This window comes from Protopterus annectens, chromosome 3.part0, assembly GCF_019279795.1.
Source record: "Protopterus annectens isolate FY-2018-M chromosome 3.part0, PAN1.0, whole genome shotgun sequence".
NCBI lineage: Eukaryota > Metazoa > Chordata > Ceratodontiformes > Protopteridae > Protopterus > Protopterus annectens.
In genome coordinates this window covers 901,332,930-901,352,106 of record NC_056731.1, presented here as the reverse complement: position 1 = coordinate 901,352,106, position 19,177 = coordinate 901,332,930, and the positions used below count along the sequence as shown (strand labels likewise).

The 19,177-nt window shown below is 43.4% G+C and overlaps 1 protein-coding gene across 1 annotated transcript in view; it reads right to left on the bottom strand.

Annotated features, from left to right (window-relative positions):
* Nucleotides 1-19,177, bottom strand: part of PRKDC (protein kinase, DNA-activated, catalytic subunit) — a 4,917,417-nt gene that overhangs the window by 2,227,893 nt on the left and 2,670,347 nt on the right. The gene's annotated exons all lie outside the window — the stretch shown is intronic.

Genomic DNA, 19,177 nt, shown 5'->3' with positions numbered 1-19,177 from the left:
TCCTCCCAGAGGAGCTGCCAGACAGGAAGGATCTGGCAGCTGAAGCCACGTCCTAGGCCTGAAAGAACCCTGAGCTCTGGATCTGCCCCTAGACTGAAAATCAGAAGAAGGATAAGCCCATCCCTTAGTAGGCCAATTTCTGCTAAACTTAGGGGGCTGCACCTGCAAAAAATCCTTAACAGTCTGCATAGACTTAGCTTTGTCTTCCATTTTCTTCAAGACTGACTCCACAGGAGAACCAAACAAAACTTCAGACTGAAGGGTAGCATGAATAACTGATCCAGTGGCAGCCACCCTGGAAGAAGCCTGTAAAGCATCGAAACCACACTGCAAAGAATGCTTACCCACCTGATCAGAGGCATGAACCAAATCCTGTAATTCCTTACACTCTATGCCCTCTGCCAAAGCATCTACCTTAGATTTTAACTGAGAAAGGAGAAAATTCTGGTACTTCAGCATATGAAACTGGCAATTCAAATCCCTCATTACCTATCCAAAGCTCTAGAATCTTTATCCATAGGAACTGGATTCTTTACAACAGAAGCCCTGACATATACAAATATTTATGAGCCTCTGGCACTCTGTAATACCTATCTGGTTTAAGAGGCAGAGAGTCTGGATTGAAGCCTCAGAAAACATCCTGAACAACATCCAAAACAGGAGGTATAGCCAAGGGCCTATGTTGTCCATTTAAAATGCTCCCTCATAGAATGCAGGGTTTCTGAAAAGAAAAATCCTCTGGAGGAGAAGCAGAAGGACTAGAAAGAATAAGGAGGAAAATCCTGAATGTCGACTCTGAGTAATCTGAAGAATGTTCCAAACCTTCCACCTCTGGCTCCACCCTAGGCCTCTTATCTGGAGGGGCATAGAACCTCTGATTAAGGTAATCAAATCTTCTGCCATTTTAGCATGTGTTTTTAGGTACAGAACCTGCAGAACTAGGACTGGCCAGAGGAAGACAAACCAGGCCTGACCTTGGAAGGTACCTTAGAGACAGAAGGGAAGGCCTAACCACCTTATGCAAAGAAGTACAGCAACCTGAGAGGCCCCTCAGCCTGACCAGACTCCTGAGAGGCCACATCTTGCAAAATTAAAGGCTCCCCTGAGACTCAGCTGAAACCTCGGCTGGATCCACAGATTCCACCGTAGTTTCTAAAGAACAGGCCCCAAGCAAGGAATACAGAGAGAGTGGTAATCCCTATGAGGTATCTGTTTCCCACAAAATACAATTATTCACTTTTTCTGACATCCGGATTTAACTGAGGCAAGAAAAGACAAAATATTGACCATGCGGCAAGAAAGACTGAGGATAGACTACCACAGGTTATGACTGCAGCAATGTGAGATGAAGAACATCAAATGTTTTGTTCTGCTGCTGTCACTTGCTAGTTAGTACCTGTAGGGTTTACTGTCTAGTGTGGGACCTGACCTTAACTTTCGCAGGGGATGCTTAACATTTGTTAATGTTGGGTTGTGCGCCATCCTGGAGTTTAACTAGTTTGCCCTCTTCCAAATATCAGAGTGTAATCAGCATGCTCCTTGCACTACATAAAAGTTCAATCATATAATAAAACAAAAATGTTTCTGCCCTCGTTTTAAGGACACTAATAACATCTACAGTCTCATTTAGTCCTGGAGTGTGACTTAGGAGAGAGCAAGCAAGAGATCTTGCAGCATTTAATCTTAGCCAGTGTAACAATTCCTGTACTCCAGGTCTGCTTCCCAAGTGCCATCCTTTATTGCTGACCACAACCTTTTCGATTACTAAAACTAAAAACTTACTACAATTCAAACATTGTTGTGCATGTTTACTTTATGCACTTTTTAAATCCCTCTTACAAATATTTTATTTGTGCCGAAATTCTACAATGAAAACTCCTTTAAGCTTTTCCAATGTAAAATTCACAGTGTGATATAATAAGCGAGGTATACCACTTCCCTTTGGACCCCAATTCGTGTGACTGCAGTTAAGCCTAGGTTATGCTTGAATAACAGCCATTTCACGACTGTGTTCATTAATAATGTACTGACTGTGTAAGATTAGGTTTCACGTGTAAGATTAGGTTTCACTTAAATGTAGTTTTTTTTAGACATAACTACAATATTCTCTTTGCATAGGTCCAGAAATGCAGCCCTATTAAAGCAGACGTACATCTTCATTTTACAAATCAGGTTTGGAAACCAAAACTAAAGAGGCATGTAGGAAATTTACAATGTTTTGATATTATTTAGGAGAGAGACTTCAGACACAAGTTGGTTCAGGCTGATACAGAGAAAGTCTTTGCAGTGCAGTCCACAGAAATTTGGTATAGACACTCGAGTGAGTGCAGACGTCAGTTCAAATATCCATCACTGCATAATATTAATTATATTATTCAGGAGAAAAGGAATGATTATGAGTATAATGGGTGCAAATGCTATAGACATTATAATTCAGTCTATTCCAGTTTATCAGCCCTAGTACCTACCTATGAACCCACCCCGGGGATTACTTCTGTGGTTCTGCTAAATAGGGGCACAGGAAATTAACTTTCTTGGGTGGCGTAAGCCAGGGAACCTTGTTGGTTAGGCTTACTTAGGCCCTTGGGCTGATAGCCTAGTACCTACCTATGAACTATTGTGTATGCAGACTTTTATTCTGAAAGGTGCAAGAAGATTTGCACAAAGAAGAGACTGGCACCTACTCAGCACAGTTCTGTGTAATTAGAGAAAGACATTAATTCCAGCCTCATTTCAGTTATTTCCAGTTTATTCCAGTATTCTACGGTCTTTTGAATCATTACAGATTGCACATTACACACTTATGGGTACCACTTATTGTAGTTAAGTCATTGATCAAATGCAGCTGAAATCTTCCAAATTTATTGTTAAAATTTAAGCCCCTGTTGAGAATAAAAGATGGTACAGGACCCACTAAATCTATTAAGTTCTCAGATTTAACCTCTCCAAATGTGAGAACACCTCCCAATTATGGGGACATGTTTTTATCATTTTAGTGTCAGATTTGTAACTGAAAATCATGTTTTTCTCATAAGGACTGTTCATTGAATCATCATCAAACCCTATACAATTCAAACTCAGAATTGGCACAAATTCTATGTTTCAACTTGTCATTACTTTGACTTATTTCCTCCAACAAATTAATCAGATAGGCTTTCTCTAGAAATAGCTTCACCAGTTTTTCAGTTTTGTTCACGAACAGATTGCTATCAAAAATTAATCTTGACAGTCTGACCATCCAGCCTTTCTTGCCTGTTTTTGTTTGGAGATGTTCTCACAGTAGGAGAGCTTTACTCAGATTTAGTGGGATCAGTGCCCATCTGGAAAGACATGGCTCCCAGCAGACTATGCCTCTCACTCTGGTGCTGAGGGGTTGTAGGTCTCTGTGCACATGAATAAGTGAAACGTCCTTATGAGAATATGATTTTCAGTTATAAATCTGACAAACACTTACCCCACATTTGATGGAACATAGTTTCTTGCAACTTTGGAGGAGGACTGATAGTTTCTATTGTGATGAAGGTGTGTACATCACCACTACAGAAGGTATTGGGCCTTAACTATAAACATGTTCTCAATAGTGGGATACAACCGCAACCAAGACCTCTGCAAGGATGGCAGGTGCACAGGCTCAAAAAACATATCTGACAAAAACAAAAATCCAGCACCCAACTGGAGAGAAAATATTTTGTGTGTATAAACAAAAAACAGACTGGTTTCGGCCCAATGGCCTTTTTCAATGTATAACTATTTTCCATAAGTCAGTTCAACCACCAAATTATATATAAACCATGATGGAATAATCAATCGTGAATTAAACAATTATAAATGTTCAGCACAATGGCACTAAATATACAGAACCAACTGATACGGCCAATATCCTGGCAGATAGGTTCATTTCTAACTTTACCCCTCTCTCATCCCCTAAAGGGCCCATCTCTATACCGGAAGAATGCAAAGTACCTGTAATCACGGCTGCACAGGTAAAAAAAAACACTCTCCAAAGCCAAGAACACAGCATCCATGGGACCTGACAACATCCCAGGCTGCGTTCTACATGAACTACAGAACGAACTGGCACCCCACCTAAGTACCATGTTCAGTCATAGCCTCACTTCAGGCTTTGTGCCCACTGAATGGCGCACAGCAACGGTTAACCCACTCCACAAAGGGGGAGCCACCACGGGCCCCGGGAACTACCGCTCCATTAGCCTGACGAGCCTGGTCTGCAAGGCTATGGAACGTATCATCATAGAACTTATAAACAATGACCTTGGTAATCTCCAAACTCTGGACCCTACCCAGTTCGGGTTTGTAAAAGGCAGATCATGTCTCCTAAACCGGATAGACTTCTTTGAAGCGGTCACCAAAGCTGTACATGAGGGTAAGGTGTACACACAGCCTATCTAGATCTCACCAAGGCTTTCAACACCACCCCCCACTCTGGAATTATAGACAAACTCACTAAACTAGGTATAAATCCCTATGTCACAAGATGGGTTGCCAACTGGCTCACTGACCGAACCTACACTGTGAAAGCAGCAGACTCTAAATCCAACTTCAGAACAGTGACAAGTGGAGTACCACAAAGTTCAGTCCTAGGTCCTCTCCTGTTTGGTATCTACTTCTCTGAAGTACAGGCTAACACAGAAGGTCTTTGGCTAACAAAGTTCGCAGATGACTGCAAACTAGGAGCCATAATCAAATCTCCTAACGATGTGGACATCCTACAAAAGGGCCTCACTGAGACAGATGCCTGGTGTCAAAGCCATGGCCTCAAGCTCAATGCCAAAAAGTGTGTTGTCATCCCTTTTGGTAAAAACTCTGTACTCATGAACTACCACATAGGTGGTAGTCTAACACCGAAAGTGTGATAAGAGACCCTGGGACACAGGTGGACAGTAGTCTCTCCTTTGATAATCACATTGCCACAGTAGTCAGTAATCCTTCATGGCACACCATCACAAAAGGTTTCTCATCCAGGAAAAAAAAAGAGGTCATTGCTCCCCTCTACTCATCCCTCATTAGACCCATTATAGAGTACAACCCCCCCCCCCTTTTGGTATGTACCTCACAAGACATCTACAACAACTGGAAAGACCACAGAAATACCTCACAAAGAGGATTACTGGCCTCAAACAGATGCCCTACTCAGACCATCTCAAAAAACTCCAGCTTTACTGTCACATATCGCCTACTCAGAGGCGATCTCTGCCTAACATACAAAGCTATGTCAAACCCAGAGCTGTTGGACATGCTCCACGTAAAGAAATCCCAATCCCTCCAAGCTACACGCACTAGGGACCTAAACCTTGTCACCACAATAAACAGAACATGCTGGAGGGACAGATTCCTGTCTCAGAGACTTCCCATACTCTGGAACAAAGCACCTATCTATATCAAAGTTCCTCATTAGCACTCCAAGAAAAATCTTGATGATTGGATGGGAGATAGGAAATTCAACCCGGGGATCACTTCTGTGGCTCTGCTTGACAGGGGCACAGGAAAATAATTTTCTTGGGTGGCAAAAGCCAGGGTACCATTTGGCTAGGCTTATATAGGCCCTAGGGCCAATAGCCTAGTACCTACCTATGAACCTATTAAGGCCAGGTGGAAATAATACACCCAGTTTCACAATCCAAGATTTTTCTTTTCTATTTAACAATTTATGCCAACCTGTTTTCAGGGATCTATGCTGGCCAAACCTCTAGACCCTTAAAACTTTGCATTTCAGAACATCTTAGTAACACCAGGAATAAGCATTTAACCAATGCTTTATACAAACACTATTTCCCATAAGACAGCAACCTTTAGATTCATTATTATTGATAGAATTTCTGGGATAAAGATCCCTTAAAAACAGGCTGGCATAAATTGTTAAATAGAAAAGAAAAATCTTGGACTGTGAAACTGGGAGGATTATTTCCACTTGGCCTTAATGAACATTTATAATTGTTTAATTTATGATCAATTATTCCGTCATGCTTTATATATAATGTGGTGGTTGAACTGACCGGTCTGTTTCTTTTGTGTTTATACACACAAAATATTTTCTCTCCATGTGGGTACTGGCTTTTTGTTTTTTTTCTCATTAGAGGGACGCCAGTGAAAGTAAAACTTCCTCAGTGTCTGCCTAGATGTTATGCCTCCCATATAGCTCCTGTCCTGGCAGATCTGACAATGATTCTCACTGCCAGGGAAAGTACAGTTGTGTAAAATCTTACCATAACAGTAGATGTCCTGTTGCAGTATTCCTAACATAAGGGATCTCCTACCAAGGACAGCCTAGCATCCAGCCAGTATACCAAAGCCTTCAGTATCTATAGGCACCATATGTCAGATGTATGCTCCCCATGCAAGGAGTAGGGCATAAAGGTGATGTATGGATGCACACACTTTAGAAATGAAAAGCCCCAGGAGGACCAGAATGCCTCTATGGACAAGGAGGAATATGCACATTCAGAAAGAAAAGGAGACAGACGGGGGGGGCTCTCAGCCATGAGGGCAAGAACAGTCTAGAGGAAAGGGGGCGGGAAGGAGGGAGGAAGTGAATACTGCAGCAGTGAAAAGATGAACATCTACTGTTATGGTAAGATTTTACACAAATGTACTAAGTATTTCCATATCACTGTTGCAGTATTCCTAACTTAAGGGAGAGTACAAAAGCTCAAGAGAAAACCTGGGAGGAGGAAGGTACTGAAGAACCTTCAAGAAAACCCATGTAGGATAGCCCGGGCAAAGCCAGCTCCAGCCCTGAAAATAATATTCAACTTACAATGTTTTGTGACGGTACGGACAGAAGACCAAGTAGCAGCCTCAAGGATGGAATTAGTATCCATCTCCTTAAAAAAGTACCAGTGGACACAACAGCTCTAGTAGAGTGAGCCTGTACTGAAGAGGAAAGACATCTGACAAAAAAATGAACAAAAAGAAATAGCTTTAGATATTGAAGAGATGGTCTGCTTTGAAACCGCTAAACCCAAAGACCTGGGATGAAAAGAAAAAATTACTCAAGATTTGCAAAAAACTGTAGTTTTATCCAAATAACAACTGAGCTGTCAATACAAGTCGAAAATGTGAAGAACCTTCTCACTAGCAGATTACACAGACGGAAAAAAGGAAGGTAAATGAATAACAGAGTGATTAAGGGACAACTCCACTGACCACTTTAAAAGAAGGGTTAGTACGAAGTGACACCCGGTCTTTGTGAAAAACTAAGAAAGCAGGAATAGCCATGACAGCTTGAAGTTCAGACAACCCTCTTGGCTCAAAAAAGAGCCAAAAGAAGAACAGTCTTCCAAGTACAATGTTGTAAGGAAGCTGAAGCAGGCTCAATTTTTCAAGAACAAAACTGAGGCCCCAGGAAAGTGGAATAGGCTTCCTGGGAGGCCTAATATGAAGGATGCCTTTAATATACTGTTTGACCTCAAATTTGGAGGCCAGAGGGGGATTCAAGATCAGACATGCAGAAATTGCTGATAGGGGAGCTTTAACTGAAGAATATGCCAATCCAGCCTGGAGAAGATCACACAAATAAGAGAACTACAGGAACCAGAGTATCCTGATGGCAAGAAAGGCAGCAGACAGAAAATCTACTCCACTTGAACAAATATGATTTCCTAGTAATGGGCTTTCTGGCCTACTGCAGGTCTTAAACACATCCTCAGAAAAAAAAAATACCTAAAAGGGCTCAGAACCCTATCACCTACAATGTCAACCAAGGAGTGGACAAGTGAGGATGGAAAAGAGACCCCTTTTCTTGTGTGAGAAGGGCCACCCAATCAGGTAACTTGCTGCAATTGCCCCTGGCCAAGTGAGAAAGAAGGGGGAATCAATGCTGTCTGGGCCAAAAGGGAGTCACCAACAAGATTTTGGGAGAGTTTGGACTGATCTTGTGCACAACTCTTGAAAGCAAAGGGAGGGGAACGAAGGTAAACAGAAATAACTCCTTCCAAAGAAAAGAGACATCCACTTTTCAAGCCAGAGGACTTGGGACTTGAACAGAAAACAGGAAGTTGTTTGTTCAGAGAGGAGGCAAAAAAATCAGCCTGAGGAAATATCTCAATGATGGGCAAAGTCCAGGAACACATCTCTGTGAAGCATGCATTTGTGAGATTTTGTGCTGGACCTGCTCAAAGAGTTTGCCACTAGACTGTGCTCTGAGGGAACGTAGACAACCTGAAGAGTTCACTTGACAGCTAGATCCCAGACCTGAAGAGCTACCCTGAAAAGAAGGTAGGACCTTGCACCCCCTTGCTTGTTGACATACCTAATCACTGTGGTGATGTCTGTGAAAACTTTGAGGGGCCTGGGATGAAAGACGGTATGAAAAGCAAGAAAAGCTAGAAGCAGAGCTCACATCTGCATGATGTTGATGTGGTCTGACCTTTGATAAAGAGGCCAGAGTCCCTGAACCATGGGAGAGCCGAAGGAAGTTCCCCACCATTGTATGAGGCATCTGTAAAAACCTTGAGTCAAGCACAGGAGTCTGAAAAGGAAGCCCCAGGTTGACAAAAAGTTGATGAATTCACCACTGAAGCTCTGGACAGGGAAGGAAGGAACTAGGAAGTCAAGGGGGGGGAGACAATGTTGAAGCCACACTGACATGAGGTACCACTGAAGTTTTCTCATATGGATCCTGGCCAGAAGCAGCATGGGAATGGTGGAAGCCATAAACTTTAACACCATAAGAAAGTCCCTGGCTGTGACTGAATCCACAGGAGGAAGAGACTGGAAAAAGTTAAACAGAGACAGGGCCTTGGTGGCAGGCAGAGATGCCAGCATAGGTTTAGTCTGAATCCTCCAAACAAAGAAAACATGATCCTCAGAAGGAGTCAAGACTGACTGTTGAAAGTTTATGGTGAATCCCAAACTCTGTAGCAGGGAAATAGTAAACTGGAGACTGTGAAGCACAGCCTCTGGGAGATGAGGCCTGCAAGAGTAGATCATCAAGATAAGGAAAGATCTGAACCGGTCTCATCTTGCAAAAAGCAATGACAGAAATGAGGCATTTGTTGAACACTCTTGGGGCAGTACAGAGGCCAAAAAGCAAAGCAGAGAACTGAAAATGCAAGAAAAAACACAGAAATGCTAAAATTTCCAGAAGAGATGATGTTAACATCCCTCCATGGAGGGCCTGCACAAAAGATGTAAAAGAGAACCCTCCCCTGCTTGTTCATTTACCACATCACTGTGGTGGTGTCTGTGAGAATATGCAGGATCCCTGGCTGCCAAAGCTGTTTAAAAACTTGTAAGGCTAAAAGTACTGCCGTTGTATCTTTTATACCGATGCGTTTTTCCCTCAAGTTTCATCTCACTTCCCTTAGATACCCAGTTTCCTGGAGTGATCCCTCCATTTTATATCTGAGAAATTTGTGGTAATGGCCTGAATTCTCTGGGCCTAACTTAAATGGAATCCAATTGCCAAGGTTCACCCATTATAACCACCCACTGAGAGCTCTTTACTGACATACAGCAGTGGGAGTTAGGGACTGGACTTGCCATCACCATCTGTTTCTCAGCTACTAATGGAGTTTCCTCATGTGAAGCCTTATCAATGGTGTTATCAGGACAGAAGAAGCCATGTACCCCACTCCTCTAAGGAGCTCCTTTGTAGTAATCAGATTTTGTTGTGCTATGGAGATGACATACGAGAGCAAGAATACTACCATATTTCTTCGTAAATAAGACCTAATCAGAGAATAAGGCCTAGCATGGTTTTCCAGCATGGTCATGATGTAAGCCCTACCCTAAAAATAAGCCCCAGTTAAGATAGTCAACAACACATGACGGAAGTGTTGAATTATAAAATATTGACACTAGTTGACTGAGATTATCGTACTCTACTCGCCATTTTCGGACCATTCGGACACCCAACCTCTTCCCTTTGCAGAAAGTCGTTAAGATTCTTTCCTGTGATTCCTCCACGATTCTTAATGTAACCCTAATCATCACTCACACTTGATGGTTGAGATCCTTGGCCCATAAACACTGGCAGGTGTACTTTGATAACAAATGGCTGTGGTTGTGTCTTCTTAACAGTCGCCATTTTGTGTTGTCACACCGGTCTCGTAAGTCTTCAATCAACCCCCCCCCAGTCAAGATGAGTGCAAAAAGAGGTACTCTGAGTACAAGAAAGGAATCGTGGAGGACTCCCAGGGAAAGAATCTGATGGCTTTCTGCAAAGAGAAGAATTAGATCGCTGAATGGTCCGAAAATGGTGTGCAGCATACGATAACCTCAGTCAACAGGCCGAGGGAAATGCAAAGACGTGCAAGTGTGGATCAGGTCGGCAACCATTATTTCCTGAGCTGGAAGACATCATCTGTGAATGGATTGCTAACAGGAGAGCAAAGGCTTTGCTTGTGCGCAAGGCTGATGTTCAAGCATTTGCCCTTGCAATGGCACCACAGTTAGAAATATCCCCAGAAGAATTCAAAGCATCACAACATTGGCTGGATGGCTTCCTTCAGTGATATGAACAGTCTCGGAGAAGAACACTGTTCAAGCTGGAAGATACTGAAGTTATTAAACGTACACTTGCTGTCAAGTCCTTTGTTGATGGCATCGATTTTCTAAATACCAACTCTCCAACATGACTGCTATGGATGAAACTGCAGTGTTTATGGACCAAGGATCTCAAACAATAATTAATCAGAGGGGTGCCTTGTCAATCTACATTCCCTCCACTGGTTACAAGAGTGCACGTGTTATCTGTACTTTGGCAATTCCTCTAGATGGAAAGAAAACCCCACCTCTAATCATTAGTAAGGGCAAGAAAGATAAGATTGAATGTGTTTCAGGCATTTACATTCTTGAAACTGAAAACACCGGATGCACACGAGCAGTTATAAGGAAGTGGGTAGATGTAATGCTGCCACTTGTTTTGCGAGGTGGCGAAAGAGGTCTGCTAGTCTGGGATTCAGCCAGCTCTCACCGCACCAAAGACACGAAAAAATTAATTGTACAGAGAATAATAGATCAAATAATGATTCCTGCAGGAATGACCATCTCCAGACTCTTGATATTGCAATAAACAAGCCATTCAAGGACCATTTGCGCATGGAAGTCAATGACTAAATTGAAAATACAATGGAGAGAAATCAGCATGGAAACTTTGTGAAGCCTAGCCTGCACAAGATCGTGACTTGGGTGAAAAATTCATGGGATAAAATCACTGACAGCTGTGTTGCCAATGCACTACGAGCAGGCTACCTGGACAAGCAGTGCTCATTTAAGGGGACCTCTATTGCTAGGCATAACAGACTGGGGCCAATGGTTCTACAGGAAATGGAGTTGCAAGAAATTCAGGCCAGAATTCGGGGGTTGGAGAATTATGACAATGTTCCAGAAGAAGATGACATGACTGTATTTGAATAACTTTTCCATTATCGGGGCAAAAGAATGGATTGATTCTGCTTTCAGTTTTATTCCCCTCCTCCAATACACATGTATTGAGATTTTTCAGCACTTTGTTAAGCATGAAATATTGCACTGTGAAAGGCAATGTGTAGATATTCTGAAGATGAAATGTTTGTTGCACTGTTTATGTAGAATTCTCATACAACTGTTAACGTGTTACTTAGAACTGTTGCCCAGTAATAGAAAAGTACCAAATAAAAATCAATTTGCGTACATGAATAAATGTAGTTTGTTGTATGGGGGGGGGGTAAATAAGGCATCCCCTGATGAGCACTAATGTGTATTTTGGCAGGGGAAAGAGTACATGACCCGGTCTTACTTTCAGGCAAATACGGTAGTTCACTGGGAGGGAAATTCTTCTGGTTTGTAGTGCTGAAAAGAGCTACTAGGAAAAAACTTGTCTAAAGCCAAGGTAAACTACAAACTTGTCTGTATCCTGGCTCTGGCAATCATTCCAGCTGAGGAAATGTGAAAGTGCTTGGTTCTACATCAGGGAATTAGTTGAGTAAGGCACTTTGTAAACACCCTTACTGCCATAGATAAATCAAATGGCATGGAAATAAACAGCTTCTGAACAGCCCTCAAACACTTTGAGCCTCAAGTACTACCCGTCTCAGGTATGTAGAAGTAGGCATCCTTCAGGTCTAGGTTAACCATGAAGATTTGATGAAAGAAGAGAGACAGAAGGGCCTTCAAGAGACAGTTGTCTGAATTATGGCATTTTTATATATATTTTTAGCTTTGACAAGTTTAAGACTGACCTTCATGGGCTAATTTTCTTGGGACTAGAAAGAGTCTTGAATAAAATCATGTGCCTTCTTCCTACTCTAGTACCCTCTCTACAGTCTCCTGTTTCAGAAGGCCTAGTGTGCATGTGATCAGATGTCTGTTCACTGGGTGCTTGGAGAATACCAAAGAATAGTGGTCTCTCTATGAACTAGGCTTGCATAATTGCTCTAAGATTCTTAGAAACCTTATGGTGGTTGCCAAAAAAGCAAATAGAAAATGGAAATCAAAGTCTAAACCAACTATACAAGAAGTAATGAATATATAGTAAGAGATACGACCGGAATTGGGATCTTTAGAAAAGGGTAGGAGTAAATTACATAGGAAAAATGGAAATTGTGGGAACAATGCAGGCAGAGGAGGAAAGCGCAGTTGTGTACACTTACCATAAATGTAGATGTTTGAGTGTATTCGCTGTTGCAGTCATCACACTTGGGTTATCCTGCCAGGGGTAGCCCACAGTTGGCCCGAATACCAGAGGCTTAATATTTCTGTGTTGGTTGCTGTCACGTCAGGACTGAAGTCAGGTCATCAGAGGTATAAAAACAGGCAGCTGATGCCATTACATCAGTTTTTCTTGCCCCAAATGTCAGGAGCTCCCAAACAGGGAGCTAGGTTATGGTGGAATACCACCACCAGTAGAAAGTAAATACCAAATAGCCTGTAAAGACCGAGGAAGACAGAGAGAGAGAGATAGAGAAGGGGGATGGAGGGTGGGAAACAAGGACTGCAACAGTGAATACACTCGAACATCTACATTTATGGTAAGTGTACACAACTGTACTATGTTCTTCATGTTTCACTGTTGCAGTCATCATACTTGGGTTGATTCCCAAAGCTGAAGAATGGGTGGAGGCAGTCAAGAAGAGTTGGGACTGGCTAGTATGCCCTGCAGGACTGCAGTTGCAATGCCTGCCCTTGATTTGGAAAAGACAGGCAGGTAGTAATGCTTGGTGAAGGTATGAACAGAGGTCCTTGTTGCACCTTCCAGGATGTCCCTGGTAGGGACCCCTCTGTGAAAGGCTGCAGAGGTGGAAGTTGCCCTACTGGAATGTGTTCTGACCCCCTGTGGGGGTGGTTTCCCATGGTGTTTGTAACAGAAATGGATACAGTGTGCTATCAATTTGGAAATGGTTTGTTTTGATATGGCCTTGCCCTCTGCCCCTGATGCAAAGCTGACTGGTAACTGGTCAGATTTCCTAAAGGGCTTAGGCCTATCCAGGTAGAATCTGGGCGGTCTGTGCACATCTAAAGAGTGCAGGATCCTTTCCCCCTTATTTTGAGGTTTAGGGAAAAAGGTGGGCAAATGAATAGATTGGTCGAGAGCCTCACTGGACACCACTTTAGGCACGAAAGTTGGGTTAGTCCTGAGGGAGACCCTGTCAGCATGAAAAATGATGAAGGGTTCCACAACCATGAGTGCTTGTAGCTCAGACACTCTTCAAGCTCAAGTGATGGCCAGAAGCAAGGCTGTTTTCCAACAGAGGAATTTTAACTCTGCTGAAGCTGCAGGCTCAAAAGGGGGGTAAGCATGAGCTTTTCCAACACAAAGTTAAGGTCCCAAGCAGGGGTAGGGGCTCTTCTGAGTGGCCTTAAGTTGTTAGCCCTTCTAAGGAACTGCTTGATGAAAGGGTGTGATAAGAGAGGTGGCTCTGTGCTGTAATGAGCAGAGATGGCAGAGGCATGGATTTTAATAGATAGGTCTCTGTGAAGTAGGTCTGGCAGGTAATCCAGGATGAGAGGTAAGGAGGGCTGTGCTGGTTCAGTTCCTTTAGCCTGGATCCAGGAACAATGCCTTTTCCACTTGTCAGCATAGGATTTTCTAGTGCTGGTTCGTCTGGCTTCACGGATAATGTCCAGGACCTGCTTGCTTAGGCTGGCCACTGGAGGAGAGATCAAGGAATAAGCCAGGCTGCCAGGTTCAGGGTCTGCAATTGTGGATGCAAGAACTCTCCCTCCTGCTGAGTCAGGAGAGTTGGAATCTGAGGGAGGTGCCATGGAGGCAACGGTGACGGACTGCACCTTAGTGGGTACCAGTGTTGGCGTGGCCAGTCTGGGGCAATCAGGATTGCCCTTGGTCTTTCCTCCCTTATTTTGAGTAATACCCTTGGAAGAGGAGGTAGAGGGGGAAATGCACAGATTGAGAGGTTTACCCATTGGAAGGATAGGGCATCCACTTTCCAGGCCTTGCTGTGAGGTTCCCTGGTGCAGAATTTGCTGAGTTGGTGGTTGTTGTAGGAGGCAAATAGGTCCACCTTCGGAGTACCCCATTTCTGGGTTATGAGGCTGAAGGCATTGTGGTTTAATTGCCACTTGTGTGGGTCTAGGAAATTTCTGCTCAAGTTGGGTGTCAGAGAGTTTTGGTTGCCTGGCAAGAATTGTGCTAGCAGGTGAATATGCATGGCTGAGGCTGTGTTCCAAAGGATCATGGCTGGCCTGCAGAGTGGGTTCCCCCTGCTTGTTGATGTACCACATCACTGTGGTGTTGTCTGTTTTGATTAGTACAGGACTGGAAAGAGTAGGGGTCTGAAAGCTGTCAGAGCATGCTGAACAGATAGCATCTCTTTTTGGTTGATGTGCAGATGAATTTAATTTGGGCTCCAGTGGCCCTAAATGCACCTGCTGTCCAGGTGTGCACCACAAACATAGTCTGATGCATCTGTGGTTAGGGTCTGGGCAGTGTGGGTGGGGTTGTGAAAACGGAAGTCCCTTGTTGTGGTTGCATGCTGCTGCCCACCAAAGAAAAATATCTTTCCTTAGTCAAGGTATCATAGGTATAACAGTTTCCAGGTCCTGAGAAAGTACAGTTGTGTACACTTACCATAAATGTAGATGTTCAAGTGCATTCACTGTTGCAGTCATTACATTTGGGTAATCTGCTGGCAGGTTGCCTTCAGTCGGCCTGAATATCAAACTCTTGGGTCCTGTGTCGGTTGCTGTCTCGTCTTCCATGACATCAGGTCGTCAGGGGTATAAAACATGCAGCCAACGCCATTTTATTCAGTTTTTCTTGCCCCAGATGTCAGGTGCCCCCCAAATGGGGAGCAAAAAATATATAAATAAACAGCAATATATATGTAAAGGCACTTATAGCAACATAAACGTTACCTTTATCTAAAAGCAAATGCACCACAAAGGCTTTAGAATATAGTGAAGGAAAGAGAAGTTCTAGAAAAAATAGGGGGATGGTGGGTGGGTAACCCGGACTGCAACACTGAATACACTCGAACATCTACATTTATGGTAAGTGTACACAACTGTACTATGTTCTTCGTGTTTCACTGTTGCAGTCATTACATTTGGGTAGAATCCCAAAGCTATGGATGGGAGGATGGAACTAAATAGCATTAGGAGTGGCTATAAGGCCCTGCACGACAGCAGTGGCAAAGCCTGCCCTGGACTTAGAGAAGATGGGCAAATGATAATGCTTTGTAAAAGTATGAACAGAGCTCCAAGTAGCAGCTTCCAGAATGTCTTTGGTTGGAACTCCTCTGAGAAAGGCTGCTGAGGTAGAGGCAGCCCTGGTGGAATGTGACCTGATCCCCTTGGGCACCGGTTTACCATGATGCAAGTAGCAGAAACGAATGCAGTGGCTTATCCACTTAGAAATAGTCTGCTTTGAAATAGCCTTCCCCTCTGATCATGCAGCAAATGCCACCAGTAGTTGCTCAGACTTTCTTAGAGATTTGTTCCTGTTTAAGTAGAATCTTAGTTGTCTGTGTATGTCCAATGAATGCAGAATCCGCTCCCCCTTGTTCTGCGGATTTGGGTAAAATGTTGGCAGGTGAATAGTTTGGTTAAGAGCCACACTGGATACCACCTTAGGCATAAAGGAAGGATTGGTCCTGAGGTACACCCTGTCCGGGTGAAATGTAATAAAAGGCTCCACAGCCATGAGGGCCTGTTGTTCTGAAACCCTTCTTGCTGAAGTGATAGCCAAAAGGAAAGCTGTTTCCAAGAAAAAAACTTTATATCCACAGTAGCTGCTGGTTCAAAAGGAGGAAGGGTGAGTTTTTCCAGCACAAAATTGAGGTCCCATGCAGGAGTTGGTGATCTTCTGGGAGGCCTTAAATTTTTGGCCCCTCTAAGATACTACTTTAGCAGAGGATAAGAAAAGATTGGAGGCTCTGTGTTGTAATGAGATGAGATGGCAGAGGCATGGATTTTTATTTAAGAAAAAGGTAGGCCCTTGTCAAGCATCTCAGTCAAGTATTGTAAAATCTGAGGAATATTTGGTTTTACTGTGTCCATTCCTTGTGCTTGGTTCTAAGCACAGAATCTCTTCCATTTATCAGCATAAGATTTTCTAGTACTAGGCCTTCTGGCTTTCAAAATGATATCCATCACAGATTTACTGAGAGGTGGTGTTTGAATAATTACACGATCAGCCATGCTGCCAGGTTCAGAGTTTGGAGCGGAGTGTGCAGAATTTGATTGTTTGCTGAGACAGTAGATGAGGTATTTGAGGCAAGTGCCAAGGAGGGAGTTGAGACATATTCCTTAGAATTGGGTACCGGTGCTGGAGAGGCCAGTCAAGGGGAATTAGGTTCATTTTTGTTTTTTCCTGTCTGATCTTTAGTAAGACCTTGGGGAGAAGAGGCAGAGGAGGAAAGGTGTAGACCGATAGGTTTTTCCAACTGAAGGATAGGGTGTCCACTTTCCATGCTTGTCTGTGATACGTCCTTGTGCAGAATTTGTCCAGTTGATAATTTTGGGGAGAGCCAAATAGATCTATGTCTGGGCTCCCCCATTTCTGTGTTACCATGTTGAAGACTTGTGGATCTAGTTTTGACTCGTGAGGGTCCATAAGATTTCTTCTTAGGTCGTGCGCCAGAGTATTTTGTTTTCCTGGCAGGAATTGTGCTTGAAGATGTACTTGGTAAGTCAAGGCTGTGTCCCACAATGCTATGGCTAGTCTGCAAAGGGGGTAGGAAAGTGTACCTCCCCTGCTTATGTACCACATACCCATGGTGTTGTCCATCTGCATCAGTAGTTGTCCTGGATGAAGTAAGTCCTTGAAGGCTGTCAGGGCATTCTGAACAGCTAGCATCTCTTTCTGGTCGATAAGCAGATGCATTTGTTTTGGGTTCCATATGCCCTGAATTCGTCTCCCCGCCAGGTGGGCCCCCCAAGCATAGTCTGATGCACCTGTAGTTAGGGTTTGGGTGGAAAGGGGTAGAGTGAATTGACAGTCCCTTGTTTTGGTGACATGTCTCTGCCCACCAAGGAAACTCCTGTTGCAGGCAGGGAATGAGAGGAATCATTGTTTCTAGACTGTGAATGCGGACTCCATAAACTTTTTAGATACCATTGAAGTTTCCTTATATGCAGTCTTGCATATGGAATTAATAGAATGCAGGATGCCATGAACCCCAAAGCCTGCAGAATTTGTCTTGCAGATAACTGGGTTTTTGTTGCCATCTGTTTGAAGTATATATTCAGTTGCCTTTGTTTGTCTGGTGTAAGGTAAGCCATCTGGGCAGTTGTATTCAAGCTTGCACCCAGAAATGTCATTTTTTGAGAGGGTACCAGTTGTGATTTCTTTTCGTTTATTGAGTACCCTAGGCATGTTGGAAGCCTTTTTACAAATGCCAGATGTTGAAGAAGAATGTCCTTGTTTTCTGCTTGAATGAGACAGTCGTTCAAGGAAGGATAGATCTGTATGCTTCTTTGTCTGCAAAATGCAATTACTGGTGCCAGGCACTTTGTAAAGACCCTGGGCACAGGAGATAAGCCAAAGGGCAGTGCAGAGAATTGGTAATGCATAAAACCTGTCTTGAAGCGGAGGTATCTTCTGCACGATTCCCTTATTGGAATATGCAGGTATGCCTCTTAAGTGTAGAGTCACTAACCAAGCATTCTTGCCCAGCATGGGAAGTAGCTGTTGTAAAGTCAGCATTTTGAATTTTGAAATGTCCAAGAACATGCTCAAAATCGATAAGTCCAGTACTGGGCGCCAGGCATTGTCCTTTCTGGGTACCAGGAACAGTCTTGAATAAAAACCTTGTCCTTTTTTCTGTTCTGGTACTGGATGAATAGCCCCCATATCCATGAGGGACGTAACTTGTTTCTGAGGCTCTGCCCATTGCTTTTGTGGCAGATCTGGCCAACCATTTGGAATTGGCAAAGTATGGAAATGAAATCTGTACCCCTGGGATACTATGTTTAATACCCACTTGTCCTGGGTAATTAACTGCCAATTTTGAGCATGAAGTGCTAGTTTTCCCCCCAAGGGGGCTGCCAAAAGATAAGTGCTTGGTGATGGAAGAGGGAAGTCATTGAGACAGTTTACTGTAGGGTTGTGCTTTGTTTCCTCCAGATTTGGAGGTGGAGGCACCCCATTGCTTTGACCTGTAAGAACCCTGTGATTGGTATCCAGAGCCTTTTGAGCACCTGGATTTGCCTTGTGAGGCTTTGTTGGACGCAGGAAAGGATCAGTTTTTATTGGGCCAATGCCTGCTGAATCTGGGTGGCTGTACTTGTAAGAAATATTTTACAGTTTGCATAGATTTAGCTTTGTCTTCCTTTTTCTTTAAAACCTCTTCCGCCTTATTACCAGAGTATCATGCTGTAAAGGTGCATCCAACAATTTAGTTTTAACATGATCAGGCAGACTTTACTCCTTGAGCCAGGCATGCCTTCTAATCACAGATCCAGTAACTGCAACCCTGCAAGAGGCCTCCAAGGAATCAAAACCACATTGTAAAGTATGCTTTCCAACCTGTTCTGCTGCTCAACATCATTTTCTGTTTCAATAAGCCCATAACATGCTGTTGATATTTAAGCATATGAAAAGTACAGTTTTATACCTACCATAAATGTAGATGTTCGAGTGTTCATACTGCTGCAGTCATCACACTTGGGTTATCCTGTCATCAGGCGGTCCCGCAGTTGGGAGAAACCCAAAGTCCTTGTCCAGCGTCGGTTGTCGTCGCTTCTTCACTGATGTCAGTACGACAGGGGTACAAAA